The sequence below is a fragment of the Phlebotomus papatasi genome, chromosome 3, assembly GCF_024763615.1.
Source record: "Phlebotomus papatasi isolate M1 chromosome 3, Ppap_2.1, whole genome shotgun sequence".
In the NCBI taxonomy this organism is placed as follows: Eukaryota; Metazoa; Arthropoda; class Insecta; order Diptera; family Psychodidae; genus Phlebotomus; species Phlebotomus papatasi.
Genome location: NC_077224.1, coordinates 52,981,703 through 52,996,637, shown reverse-complemented (window position 1 = coordinate 52,996,637; position 14,935 = coordinate 52,981,703). Strand labels below are relative to the sequence as shown.

The 14,935-nt window shown below is 34.6% G+C and overlaps 1 protein-coding gene across 11 annotated transcripts in view; it reads left to right on the top strand.

Annotated features, from left to right (window-relative positions):
* Positions 1-14,935, top strand: part of LOC129807231 (disintegrin and metalloproteinase domain-containing protein 33) — a 595,021-nt gene that overhangs the window by 172,668 nt on the left and 407,418 nt on the right. For 3 of the 11 annotated variants that reach the window (XM_055856366.1, XM_055856365.1, XM_055856364.1), the window contains exon 1: positions 3,744-4,417. The exons of the other annotated variants lie outside the window; for them this stretch is intronic. The gene's annotated coding sequence lies outside the window, so the exon portion shown is untranslated. Of the gene's footprint in view, positions 1-3,743; positions 4,418-14,935 lie in introns of those variants that run through there. 11 annotated transcript variants of the gene reach the window in all.

Genomic DNA, 14,935 nt, shown 5'->3' with positions numbered 1-14,935 from the left:
CGGGAAAATTATTCGAAAATGAGGCCTTTAATATTATTTTGCTCCCAAATTTACTACCAAAATTTGTTGTGACATTGTCATATCATTACAAAATTCCCCTACTGACCAAATGAGTCGTAATATCTGTGATAATAAATGAATCACAGCTAATATGGAAAAATATATGAAAGTACGTTCCACTTAAAATAGACATATTTCAAAGGTAACCAGAGATTCAGCGCAATATGAGGTTTTCTCGTGTTTTTCCGTTCGAAAGTCTATTTATACAATAATACGTATATCATAGAGATGAAAATATTTTATATATAAAGTTTGAGCTATAGAAAAAGGAGACGATGCATTGAAAAAGTAACTTAAGCTGAAAATTTATTGAATTTATGGTGAGAACTAGGAGGAAAAACCACATATAATATGCAGAGTCACGCATTGTGTTTGTTTAGGAGCTTTTGAGGGGACTCGCAATTTCAAATGTTTTAGTCTGCCCGTACATTTCAATATAGATTATGTATGTAAGAACTCTATTTTATCATGTAAATTATCTCATGATTTAAAGCATATTCAATTAGAGTGCCTTTTGGTATTTCTACATTTATTGATTTGTGTACTTTTTTTTTCAAATTTAGTTGATTTGAATCAATAAGATTTGCTATTTTTATTGGGTAATTGGAATTTATGTGACAATATTTGCGTGTTTTTAATTATGTGACAAAGCATTCCCTGCTTTGAGGTATGCTCGATTTCACGAATTTTATTTACATATATATTGTGTATTAGGTGAGATTCTTAACAATCTCACCTACTATTTTACTTATTTCATTTTACTTTAATGTCCTATAGTAATGTAGTAAAAAGACAAAATGTAGGCTCAAAACAACAAATAAGATTTAAAAAAAAAATGTTTTGAAGGGGAAAAAGAAGTCAAGCTAATGACATAAAATGCAGATGAACGAGGGAGGATGAAATGGTAACCGATTTCAATTCAGCTGAAAGCATATGTGGGAATAAACCGACGTGAAATGTTATCAACAGTAGGGGGTTCCGGAAGTTGTCGGGAAACTAACAATCTCTCAGGGAAACACATCAACTATCTCCAGAGCTTTCGGTTCGGTCTCCAAGCCTTCATCAGTGGTCAAGTCTTACAAACTTTTCCTCTGAGACTCGTTCGGAGTTTTTGGTCAGTATTGCAACAGGTCATGAAAGGCAAGGGGGCACTATACTTTCCTATAACAATTTTTCTCGACTTTTGGCACAATTTTGATATAATTTCTTTCTTCTTGGAATCCAAAACGGCAGAATCCAAGAAGAAAGAAATTATATCAAAATTGTGCCAAAAGTTCAGAAAAATTGTAAAAGGACAGTGTAAAGTGTAAAGTAGTGCCCCCGTTCCTTTTCATGCCTTGTTGCAATACTGACCAAAAACCCTGGGGATGACCAAAAACCCTGCCGAAAGCTCAGGAGATAGTTGATGTGTTTCTCTGAGAGATTGTTAGTTTTCCGACAACTTCCGTAACCCTCTACTGTTGCAAGCATGTATTTTCAGCTGAATTCTACTAACCTTAAAACAAAACTCGCAAGGTAGTACCATTTCCATATATTTGGTTATCACTTTTTGTTCAAGAACTGCTGACCGGTCAGCTGATCGACTTAGAAAGAATATGAAAAGGGAATCCTCGAAGTCAAGCACATTGTTATCTCTGACCATGGGCCCATCAAGCTTAATAAAAAGTGAAGATATCGTGTTTACTTCAGTCTTATTTAGCTGTGGTGAAGTACTAACAATATTTCTTCGCTGTTTTTCAGTGATATTATTGAATATTTATTGAATATTTTATTGATTCACGTTAATAGGGATTTATACATTTGACCAGAAGTGAAATTTGCCTTGTGAATTAGATTTTTCGTATGAAAATGAGAAATTTGCTAAGATGTTCATCAGTGAGGTTATAATCCTTATTTTGGACAGATGTTTTTTTTTCTCGAAATTTCGCGAAGTTTTAGCTTTTGTGATGACTAGGTTGTATAAATGCCAGGAGAAACAAAGGAGCATCTTCTCTACGCACGAGATGTAGTGAGAAACGCCTTAAAAGGCTTCCGGAAAAAGGCCAGGGAATGAGCGCGCGAGTACTTGGATTACCGAAGTCAACTAACTACAATGAATGATATGAAAAGTTTCCGGGCTTCTTGTGACATTCTACGGTTCTCTTAGATGATCATTGGTTCTTGAAATTGGTGATTAGTTCTAGAAATGAAGAACAATGGGCATCCTTTTAAAGCAAATCAGCTGTCCAAATATACAACCAAATTGTCCAAAATAAGAGTCAAATTCATATCTACATATAAATTCATTTTTAAACGTATTTAAACTAATTTTAGTAAAAAAAAGTCGATTAAAAATTTGTCAAGTTTCTGAACAATCCGTCTGAAAAGAGAGTAACAAAAAAATCTATTAGTATTGAAAATATCGCACTTCAAACTTGGAACATCGATGCTTATAAGCAGACTGTCCAAAATTATGAGCCCTTATCCTATAGACTTCATTGAAAAAATTCAACTAGTGTTTTTTCCACAATTGTTTAAATAATCAAAAATGATACACTACGTCTCAAACATTCAGGACCTCCCCTGTAATTTTAAAGCTGCCCCAATTTTAAAAATTCCCCACTTTCTCTTAGATCTTAGCTTTTTCAGTGATTTTTGTATATCATCATAAAAAATTTAAAAAAAATTCATTATTTCGTTATTTGTTTATAATAATAGAGAATTAGTCACACATAATTAAATTTTTGATCCCATAAAATGTTTCAGCAAGATCTCGTTCCCTGATTGGCTTGAGATGTGGAATATGTTCTATAACAAAATTTTAATCAGAGAGTATGCAATTCGTTCAATTTTTTGTGTTATTAAACATTTAATTGCATCTGGATGTTGCATCATTTGAAATATTTCTCAGCTCTGTGGAAATATACTGCAGTGCTATTTGTTATCTGGCTGTGATATCAACTATGAAATTCTCTAAATTTTGCCATGCGTATGAAATATTGGCATAAAGCAATCTCTTAAAAGATTTAAGTGAAGCGCTTATATCATATATTGCATAAATCATATATTGCAAATTCCCTATAGAGACCCTCAATCCAGTACTAAATCATAATGATATTTTTAGTGACAACGGAAGTCCATCATCGGAAATTATAGCGGAAAATGCATCTAATTAAAATTCCATTTGGTGTAGTTTTTTTTTTATTGCTTGTATGTACGTTATATAGGGACCTTGCAATGATGCCATATCCCAAGTGCGGGTGCAAGATAAATCCCTAGAAGCTCTTTTAGCGGGGCTTTAGCGAAAAATGCAGTGCTGGTGAAACTTTTCACCTGTGTGCTGATGTGGTGTGTTGGGGTGGCTGATGTGAAATGGATGGGATGCTGTAAAATAACTTGTCAGATGGAAAAAGCTCGCATTCGTCAAAGCTTTGGGTGAGTCTCTGGCACACATTTCTCCCCTCAAATTCTCTCTCTAGCCGGCTCTCTCCGGTACGGGTTCCCCTGGATTTGTCTTCTCTGGTATATACCGGAACTGTTTGGGTATAACCTATACCATTTGAGCACAGCCCTGGGAAAAGTAGATGTCCGAAAAGGGGGGTCTGCGCATGCTGTGGCAGTATTCGGATGGGATTCGGGTCCGGGAGCCGATGCTTAGGCGCGTCTCTCGGGCGTTTTGGGGATGTGTTGGCATCGGGAAAAGTGCAGTTGGGCGCGACACGTGGCAGAAGATAGAGCCCTCGTCCTCACGTCAAACCACCCAGTTTGATTTGAGCCTTCGCGCGCTTAGCATCTCGCAGTGTCAGAGGTTTTTTTTAGGAACTAAGATAGAGACGATCCACCAAAAAAAAAGAACATTAAATACAGCATCATTAGTGTCCAATTCTTGTCACTTTCGTTCTCCATGGGTCTCTTTAGAATTTTTCAAGCAAAAGAACAGTGTGGTTTTGAGTGATGCTTATGTGCAAACATTAACACATGAATTCATTTTCTTTCAATAACATCCATCTCGCACTCCTATTAATAACAACGAATTATTTTTGGTGTCGTGCAGAGAAAGAGAGAGAAAGAGAGTTCGGATGATAGAAAACAATCCCATTCTGTGTTGTTTCAGTGTTAACCAACATAGATTTACATAGTGACTGTCCAAAAATCATTTTTGTGGTGATTTACGAATCGGGATTTAGGTATAGGTGTTAGATTAATACCTGATTATCCAGTGTTAGTGGTATAAGTGATATAAGATAGCTAAAGAGTGATTGAATTGAGCTATATAAAACAGTGAGAGAGGATATTTGGAAGGTTTTCTGTATGAAATTACCGAGTTAATTTATCTTGAAATTTCTCTTGGATACACACGTCGAAATTGTAATCAAGCGTAAGTTATCTTCATTATTGGTGTATGTTTTACAGAAGAATTCCATTGGATGGTTCAAAGGGATTCCCTTGATGATTTGGGCAGGGGGGATGGATGAGACATGCCAATATATAAAAATTACATAGGCTTGAGTAATTTTTGGAATTTCCCTTTTTGCAACCAAACTCTCTATATTCACCGAGAAGATATAATTTAAAAGACACACATAAGTGCACCCCAAAAAATTCCAAGGGTGGCAAAATAGGGGGCGAAAAGGGATATCAAATGGAGAAAAATTGGCATAAAAAATAATTCAGCATTTTTCATCGGCAACACCAGCAATCCCCTCCCCATCTATACACCCCAATTCATTACAATCACCATCAATTTATGCTCAAGCTTTGGCACAACTCCTCAAATCGTCTTCTCAACACACTACTGTGAGAAAAAAGGGCACAGAGGGAGAGCTGACTTTGTAAAAAAAAAAAATTCAACCTAGAAATTTCCACCAAAAAAAGCCCACCCTTTGGTATTTTTCTTCCACTTCCTCAGGCATCTCTCTCATACCCAGAAGAAAACATCCCCAATTGAGAAAAATAACCAAGTCGTTGAACGAAGGGCGTCGTCTCCATATTCTCGACTTCATTATAATTTAATGTATATCCGTAAAAATAAATAAACGCTAGATTAGATTTCCTTCCGTCCTAACATGCCCCACCATCTAAAAATACCCACCTATTTGCTCTACCATCCCCATGAACATTTTTTTTCACTTGCCATTCCTGCCTCAATTCTCAACTATTAGCACGAGGAGAACAAGAGGAATTTCCAAAATTTCAGGAATTCCAACTGATCGTCTTCCAAAATGCTCGATTACAGATTTACCGACGCACCAGCAACTACCCCTGGGCTGATATACACCCACCCTTATAAGGTTAAACGAGCAAATTTATTAATGGGCCGCACTTTATCGTTGACTCTTACAATAAATCTCATACGAAAATTCCTTCAAATTTACGAAATAGCAAAACAAGAAGCACTTAAATACAGTACATGTCTCACTGGGAATTCTTAACCTCAGTTCTGAGGGGGGAGTTGTTGAGAAAGTTCTCTGTGAATTTTCATCAAATAACACGAGTGTTGTGTTTCGTTAAACAAAGTGTTTTTGGTGTATTTGTGGCGAAATTCGGGCAAAAATCCTCAGGGCTTTCAAATTCAAACTAAACTCTAAAACCGAAAAGTTAAGTGAAATTATGTGTATTGAATTTTATAAAAGAAGCAAAAGTAAATTATATTAAACGGATGGTATTTAGAGGATGACTCTGAAGCTTCAAATACTTCAAATTTTCCCACATTCCTTTAATGAATTTGACATATTTTTTCCAGAAAATGTGTGACTTTAGAATACCCAAGGAACATTTTTTTCTCAATATAGTCTTGTAGAATTCCCTAAGTAAGGCATTATGGAACCAAATTTTTTTTATTTGCTTATAAAGCCCAAAATAGACACAAGGATCGACTTAGGGCCTTGACAGACCTGAGGATTAGCCGAGAGATGGCTTAGCGTAATTATATTTGAAATAATGGTTAGACTTCATTTCCATCATTTTTCACTAAGTCGTCTCTCGGATTAAGTCGTAAGTGTGTCTAGGGCATTAGGGATCAGCCCGAAAAATGAGGATTGGTGTCGATACACTCAGAGATCAGCCTAGGAGGATCAGGCTGATCTTCTAAATTCGTGAGGTCTAGTTAAATTACGGGGATTAGATGACATCAGCGCTAGTGCTGAAAATAAAAAGCTTCACTTTGGGTGTTTTTGGGTGCTTTTCGAAATGTCAATTGGGTGAAAAAACGTGGAGAGTAATGGTACGCAATGTCGCAAAGTCTTAAAATGCATTAAGATTGGAGTAATTGGAAGGTCAGACGGTCAGAATGCATCTTTCTGTACGAAAAATCCATTGATATTGCACTTAAGAAGTCTTTGAGCCTTCTCAAAGCTTTCTCAGGCCTTGGACAACTCACAGTTTGCAGTCCTAGTTCTTTTGGACTTCAGCAAAGCATTCGACAGCTTACCTCATGGTCGATTGTTATGGAAGTTGTCAAACCATTACGGATTTTGCTCATCTGCCATCTCTTTGGTATGTTCATACTTTCATGAGCGTAAGCAGAGAGTTAAGTTCAATGGGCAAACCTCCTCTATTAAGACTCTTGCTCGAGGTATTGGTCAAGGTTCGATTCTAGGACCTTTACTATTCTCAATCTTTATTAATGACTTGCCTGAAGTTCTTGTTTCTTCTCATTACCACCTTTATGCAGATGATTTACAAATATATGACTACGGCAAATTTTCTACTCCTCATTCTGTTTTTCTTCGTCTGAATTCTGAGCTTGATAGAATTTGGGCTTGGTCTGCAGAGAATGGCTTGGCACTTAACCCTGGCAAATCCCAGGCCATTGTTATTTCGAAGAGAGACATTGGGATTCCGCTGCCAGTATTGAGTATTGGAGGCACTCCCATTCCATATAGCCAATCGGTCAGGGACCTGGGTGTGATCATAAATGGGGATCTGACTTGGTCGGATCACGTGTCTCAAGTATGCCATAGAGTTGGCTTTTCTTTGTACTCCCTGCGGCGGCATAGGGATCTTATTCCTACCGACACTCGGCTTTTGCTTGTCCGGTCTCTCATTATGCCGCATTTCACTTATGGCTGTGAGTTATTTTTTCAATCTGATGCTGAGTCTATTCGTAAGCTTAAAGTCTCCTACAATGACTGCCTACGATTTATTTACAATCTGAAGCGGGGTGACCATGTCTCCCCTGTATCTCGGTCTGTTGTGGGGTGTGACCTGCCTCAGTATCTTGAATTTAGAGCTATGCTCTTTATCCTACGCCTTTCTCTGACCTCGACTCCGTCCTACCTCTTCTGTCTGCTAAGTTGGGGGGCATCTGCCAGGTGTCGGTGTTTCATGGTGCCAAGATCGCGAAGTGCCAGTTTTCAACGAACTCTTTTTGTGCACGGGATTTACATTTATAACTCGATTCCACCTGCTTCCAGAACGTCTGAACTCTCTCTGCGGTCTTTTTACTTGGGTCGGGAAGTCTAAGATTTTTTTTTATCTCTTCTATTCTTGTTGTAACTTTTCTTTCTCTTTTGTTTTTTTTTTTTTCTCTTTTTGTTCTTGTTTGTAACTGTACGTGAGGGAATTAGAAGTCTATTGTATGGTTTCTTTAATAAATAAAATAAATAAAAATAAATAAATAAATAAAATGTGGAGATTTATTAGAAATTTACGCTTTAAACGATAATCCTTTATCCAAAATCCTCAGTGTATGATAGTTTGGGCTGATCCTTTACCGTTAAATATTTCGAGCTGAGCTGAGTATTCTCCAGGATCAGCCTGTGTCTATTTTCGGCATAATGCTCTTGGTTCCATCACTGAGATTACTATAAGTAAAGTGGCGCACTCTTGAGGATCTTAAGATATTCTATAAGAACTTCAACAAAAAATTCTCACTTTAAGTCGGGTCCCGGTCAAAATCCCGAACGCCAAAATCCCGAAAGCCAAAATCTCGAACGCCAAAATTCCGAAAGCCAAAATCCCGAATGTACCAAAATCCCGAAAGCCAAAATTCCAAATCGGCCAAAATCCCGAAAACCAAAATCCCGAATTCTTAAAAGTATCATAGCTACTCCCACGATTGTAGCCGCGCTTGCTGGAGGCAAAGGGAAATCTTCTGCGTCTTGGGAAATTATTCTAGAAACATTTTCCTCCATATAATTTCATCATTTTCAGGATTTTGAACATTCGGAATTTTATCTTTCGGGATTTTGGCTTTCGGGATTTTGGCGTTCGGGATTTTGGCCTTTTCAGGATTTTGGCTTTCGGGATTTTGGCTGCCACTGTTTTATGTCTTTTAAAATTGCACTAAAAGGCTTGTCTAATACTTGGTTCTATAAAGTAGCTGTTTTGCTTCTTTGGTAATTATTGAAATATATTGCCATAAAATTCGATTAATTAAAAGAATATGAGAAAAATGTGTAGTGTTTGAAATCCGAGTATGTGCGAAACTTGAAAAACTTCCTTTACAGTGCATAAATTCTATTTGTGAATATCTCTTGTGGATCTTATTATTTGGAATCCTAAAATTTAGTAAATTCTGTAGATGCGGGTGACTTTGTCCTCCGTGCGTGACTTTGACCTCCTGAAGTTTATTTCACGTATAAAGATACATAGAGTTCCTGATTAAAGCTATTCATAAAACATAAAAGTTTAACTTTGTTTAGTTTCGTCTGAGAGTTGTGTTCTATAACAGTTCAAAAGTTTAATATCCATTTATTTTAAAGTTTTTTTTAGATAATAATCCTAACACTTCCTTTTTAAATGTGTGTTCGAATTTTGGAGGTGAGAAATGTCAAAAATGCCCTCCAAGCGTTCGAATTTGGAAGACGCTACTGTACTTGTACACTGAAAAAAGGTCTTCATAGTCCAAATAATTTAAAAATAAAAATCACTGTTCGGTGCTACCCCATAGTCGCTGGCGTTACAGTTTACCACAAGGTTTTCCCTACAATTTTTTCTTTTAAGTACCTTTTCGAAAATATTATCTTAGTTACTGGTTTATCCATAAAACAATATTTTTTCAAATGGTGCCGAGTTACCAGAAGTTAAATTACCTCGAAATACTACTTCTTATTTATAAATCCCTGTTGTCTTTATTGAGATATCGCATTTGAAAAATTTAATTTTAAAAGAAATTTCAGGAACTCTTCTTTACATAATATATTTCATTTTGAAAGGGATATTTTAAAGACTCTTTTTATTATTATTATTATTTAATACAATCAGAAAAAATATGATCATCCCTCTTACAAAAATTCAAAAAGGGGCAGTAAGAAATTAAAAACAAGCAGTAAAAAATCTAATTATGGTCAGTAAAAAACTTAAATCATTACAAAAATTGGTCTAATTTATATATTTAACATTTAAAATTGGTGCAGATAGAATGAAAAGCCCTTTATTTTCCCTTTGCCAAAATTTGGACGATAATATCTATGCTTTAATTTTTTTGTTACTGCTCAATTTTAACTTTTTACTACTCATTTATACAATGCCATTAAAAGGGCCAGTTATGAACATGAATCCTTTCAAAATCAATTGTATATATTTTTAACGATACACAGTTACTAGCATTCATAGGTATTCATGACTGTAACAGGTAATATAATAAATTGAAATTGGGATCAACTACGGTTGCGAAAAATCCCTACGAAATTAAAATAAAGTGCTAATACAGATAAAGTTATTATTTTTGGTATATTCAAAAATATTTTACAGTCTTCTCTTTAAAGCCCCAAAGAAATTTCACTGAATGTTCAGCATTTCATTAGAACTTTATCTGTCGTCGAGCTTACATTTCGTAGAATTTAAATTACTAAAATCAATATAGCTTAATGAAATGTTCTCGTCTATTTCGGCAACTGCCCTTTGGAACTATGATGATTTCGTCTGACCCTTTGAAAGTTAACCAACCCTTCAATTCTTTTGGAACCATTCCCAAACCAATTTATTCAATTACATGTCTTAACTTTCGCAATTGCCCATGAATTTTCTCACACATTTCGTTGATAGACAGAGTGATATTAATTGTGGTGGCGAGTTTTTCTGACCATGAGGGAAATTTTCAGAGAGCTTTTGTCAGATGATTGTTGGAAGTTGTGCGTGTGTTTTATGTAGATATCAAACTAAGCTCTGGCCAGCCATCATATTTCATTTCATCCACTATGGCTACAATTTATATTCGGTCGAGGGAGCGATAGACGATCCCTTACTCTTCGAGTGGATCTGGGAAACAAAGAGGAACAGATGTATCACTGTGAATGATTGGCAAGCCTGGTGAATGACCCCAAAAATTTCTCACATAACCCCACACATTTTCACTGAGTCATTTTGCCCAAAAGCTTTCTTATAAAAGGGAACTTTCCTGAGTTTTCCTGAGCTTTCAATGACTCACCAGAATTTTAGTGAGATTTTCATCACCATTAATGTGGATTTCTGTATTTTGTTCATATTAAAATGGAAACCAAATTTCATTTTAGTTTTAGCTAATGCAATTTTCTGTAATTTCAAAAAATTAAAAAAAATTAAGTGACGAAAATTACACGAATGTTTACCATCAATATGTAATGTTGAAGAAATTGTCGTAATGTTAAACCACCTTAAGTGACACAATCGAATAAAATAATTTAAATCAATCTGACAATTTAATTTAAACTCTTTCTTTTTGAATTAAAGAAGTCGTCTGAATAGATATTTCCTCCGCAAAACCAATAACTTTTACATTTTCCTTCTATTTTTTTTTAAGAAGTAGGGAGTGTGTAGGGCACTTTCACGCAACACAGTTGACAGTTTTTCCAAAACTCATTTGCGTAATATCTATAAACAGTATTCAACTAACTAAATCTAAATTCAGCTAGTGTAACTTGATGGATAAAGGCGGTAGTACCTCATGACATTAATTAATTGTCCAAAAATTTAATATTTTCGAAAGTTATGCATGCAACTGCCCCACCATCCCATACATTCCTCAATAAGTTGTAATCGGTTTGGATTGATTTGCATTTCAGATGCGTTCAACCAACAAATGCGAATTGACTTAATGATGACCAAAATTGGAGTTTACTGTCCATTCAAATAAATTCAATAACTGAACCATCTTATATTTTAATGACATTAACGGGTTAATGTCAGTATATGACAGGAACGGTAATATTTTTTTGTGTTTTATAGAATGTCTTGAAAAATCACAGAGAAGATAAATCAAATAACTAATTGTGTAATAGAAGTAAAACAAAAAACGCTATAAAAAAAGCATTAAAAAGAAGATTGCTTGTGAATAGTACAAAAAAAAACTTTTATTTCCATTCAAAATTGTTGAAATACAGCTGCTTAATGAATAAACTAGCAAATTACTTATATTTTTTTATATTTATAAATAAATAGCAAGAAAATTTGTATAACAAAGTTTTTATAATGTCGTAAGGTTTAATGTTTTATCGTCTTGAAATTTCCAGATCGCCTGCATCGGTCACAATCGGTAATGAATCGGTATAAAGAACCCGCAATTTAATTAATTTAATTTACTTAATTTAAAGTATTTTCTTTATAGAAAATTGGTAGTTAAATGATTTTATAAATAATACTAATAATAATGGTGGAACAACGTTTCATAGAGTAACTAGGCCTTCCCACAAGGGGAGTTTGGGACATCCATTATTATATTTTTCTTATACAGGGATGGGGTTGTCAGTCCCATGCCCCGTGGAATCAAGTGCAGTGAAGCTAACTGGATGCAATCCAAACACCTTTAACGCCAGAAAAATTCCTGGTGACCTAAAAGGGTTTCGAAACCGGGACACTAGCATCATAGAGCGAGTACTCTACCACTTGAAGTATTTGAATGTATTTGAATGTAAGTAATATGGCGTTTTTTTCATTATTCTTATGTTTTTCGATAAGGATAGGTGTTTAAATTTCGTATTCTAAATGATACAAAGTAGGGTATCAATAGGTCCTGACACGAATTATTAAAGTGTCGATAGATGTTTCTTTCACCGTACTTTAAAGCACTTGAAAACGAAAAATATTGCAAACGAAATTTTGTTGTTCTTTCTCTGTCCTGTAACACAAAACTGAAGATGGGTCGACGAAAGGTCAAAATGAGATAGATATAAACTTCGAATAAGCAATATTATCGCAGTAAATGCGATTTATAGAATGACTTACCTGATAGAGAGTTAAATATTCTTTTCTTTCTGCTTGTAAACTTGTTACCCAACTAAAGACCCAACGATAAAGCAGTCTTCAGACCAAAGGTTTAGCCCAGTTCCCGAAGGTCTTCAAATCCTATACAGCGAGTAATTTTATTGTTTTTTGAGAGCCCTATAGGTTAATTATATTTAATAATTCAATCCTAAGTTAAATCTTTCCAAAAATTCGTGATTGATAAGGAATTAGAGCAGTTAAGCCATATAGCTAAGCCTAGGTCTGAAGCCCGTATAAGAGATACGAACTTTCGGTCTTCGGTTATAAGATAACCCAAAGATCTTTATCATGACTTTCATTTCCCCATGTTTTTTTTTAGTTTATTCCAAAAACGACACCTACGATTTCTTTTATTTTTGGATATGTTTTGGAGGTAGTCCAGATAAATATTTCGTCCAAACATACCTATGACCTGAAAAATTCGCCATCTCGAGTTTTTTAAGGTCAAAGTTTAACCACTCTAGAAGATTTATTTTTCTACCGATTCGTTTAAATTTGGATTTCTTTTAAAAGTCCTAAAATAAGTAATAAATCGATTAAATATCCGTAAATCGTTACCCTCTCGTATTTACATTATTTATTTGTCATTAGGGGAAAGTATTCTCCCTATGAACGTTCTTGCCTTTGAATAATGTGAATTTTCTTTTAGTTTTCCTAAGAGCCTTACATATTTCTTTTAAATATTAATTGTCTTATCATCATTTGTTAATAATTCCGTAATAATTTAGCGTAAATCTCTTACGAAAAACAAAAACTTCACATTATTCGAAGGCATGAATGTTCGAAGGAAGAGCACTTTCACCTATGCTTGTAACTCATATCAAAACATTCTAAAATATACATTTATTTAGGGAATGTAGGCATGGTTCGCACAGAGTGAACCTTCAAACGATGTGAATTTTCTCTTTTTTTGCAAACAGCTGACCTACCATTTCTCATCACGTTTCATGAGCTTAATAATGATCTATCTTATGGCTAAGAAATGACGAACTAGCTCTTTGCAAACAAAGAGAAAATTTGCGTTGTTTGAAGGTTCACTCTGTTTGAATCATGCCAACATTCCCCTACAAGTTTTCGTTTTTCAAATGCTTTTACAATTTATGAATTAATCTAATCGCTAGTAAACCAGTAAACACCAAGAGACGGTGTGAAAAAATAATTCACAGAGAGCACTATCTTGTGAGTTCGTGCATTCAATGAGACGTTTTTCCATCTCTTTTTCTCAAAAGGTTTCCGAAAATCAGATCTGAACGGCAGAAATTCTTAAAATGTTTAAGAGAAATTTCAGAAAATATATATAGTTTAAATAAGGTAATTTTATAAGCTTATTGAGAAAATGCAGTTTTCTTTAATTTTTATTATACACAAGCCCTTAATAACAAAGTTTTATATGGCAGTATTTCTAATTTAAACTTTTGTAAATATTGTTATTCGTCTGAGTATTAAAAATGTGTGATTTATTGATATAGATTTATATCCAGACTTCTCATGGCACAGGCGCTCTCTTTTATAGTCTATTCGTCTTACAAAAAAAAATATAAATGGAAAAATTATAGCATAACAATTCAAGTTCAATAGCTCAAGAACTATTGCGAAATTTTATGAGTATGATGCTTCGATAGTAAAAATAGATTGTGAAATAATTCACTAGTTTTATTGAGCATTACCGAGTTTATTTGTATATTTTTCAAGATAAATATTACACTGCGATTTGGTTATGTCAGTGAAAAATTACTCTGCGTAGATCTATTTATAAATTGACTTGATACATCTAATGCTTAGAACAACATGCCGAAAAGATATTTAAGCTGTGATTAAGAGAAATTTCAAGTGCCTCTCACAAGTGTTAATTGATTGACCTGACAGCCAAGAGAGTGTCTGAAACTCAATTACTCTGCAGTTTGCAATTTTCGAACTTCAAACAATACGGTTTTGATTCAAAGGTATAATACTACATAAATAGAAATTTCCAAAGTATATTTCGTCGAAAGGTAAAATGATATTTTACTTCTTTACACCCAATGCTAGTCACATGATAAGAAATAGGAGGAAAATGAGAAAATCTTTGTCGTATTTATTGAATTATATCTTGTTACGAAAGTGAGTGCCCTTTTTAAATTTCATAATACACAAACCTTTTCAAGTTGCTCCCGAAAAACGATTTAGGCTCCCTTTAGAGATGATCAAATTATAATACAGCCTTTTCAAATACATTCCATTCTACCTTCCATGTTTTTCTTCTTATATTCTTATGTATACACACTTTTTTTTACTTCTTCCAGGAGCTTCCAAATGCTCTCTCACTTCAATTCTTATTGAATGATTCTATATCGAGAATGAGCGTGGATGTATATAATTTCTTTCAGTCCAAACATGGTACAATTTTTTTTTCTTCCTTCCTCTTCAAGTGGGCACCCAAGAGATGGAAGGAAATACTCACAAATTTTTCCACCTTTTTTTCCTCGTCTTTTGGGGGTAGAGCGAAAAATGGCTTAGAGTATTGAGAAAATAATTCCCCGAGCCCACATTCGATGATGATCTTCACCAGAAAGTGTTTAACTTAAATATAACACTTATATTTTCTCCCATAACATATAACAGTGTAACAGTTTACCTATATTTTATTCACCTATTTTATCGCAATACAAACTTGTGCAAGCTATTTCTATTTCGTGAAGTATTCAGAAAAAAGCCCTGGGGACGATTCAGTCTC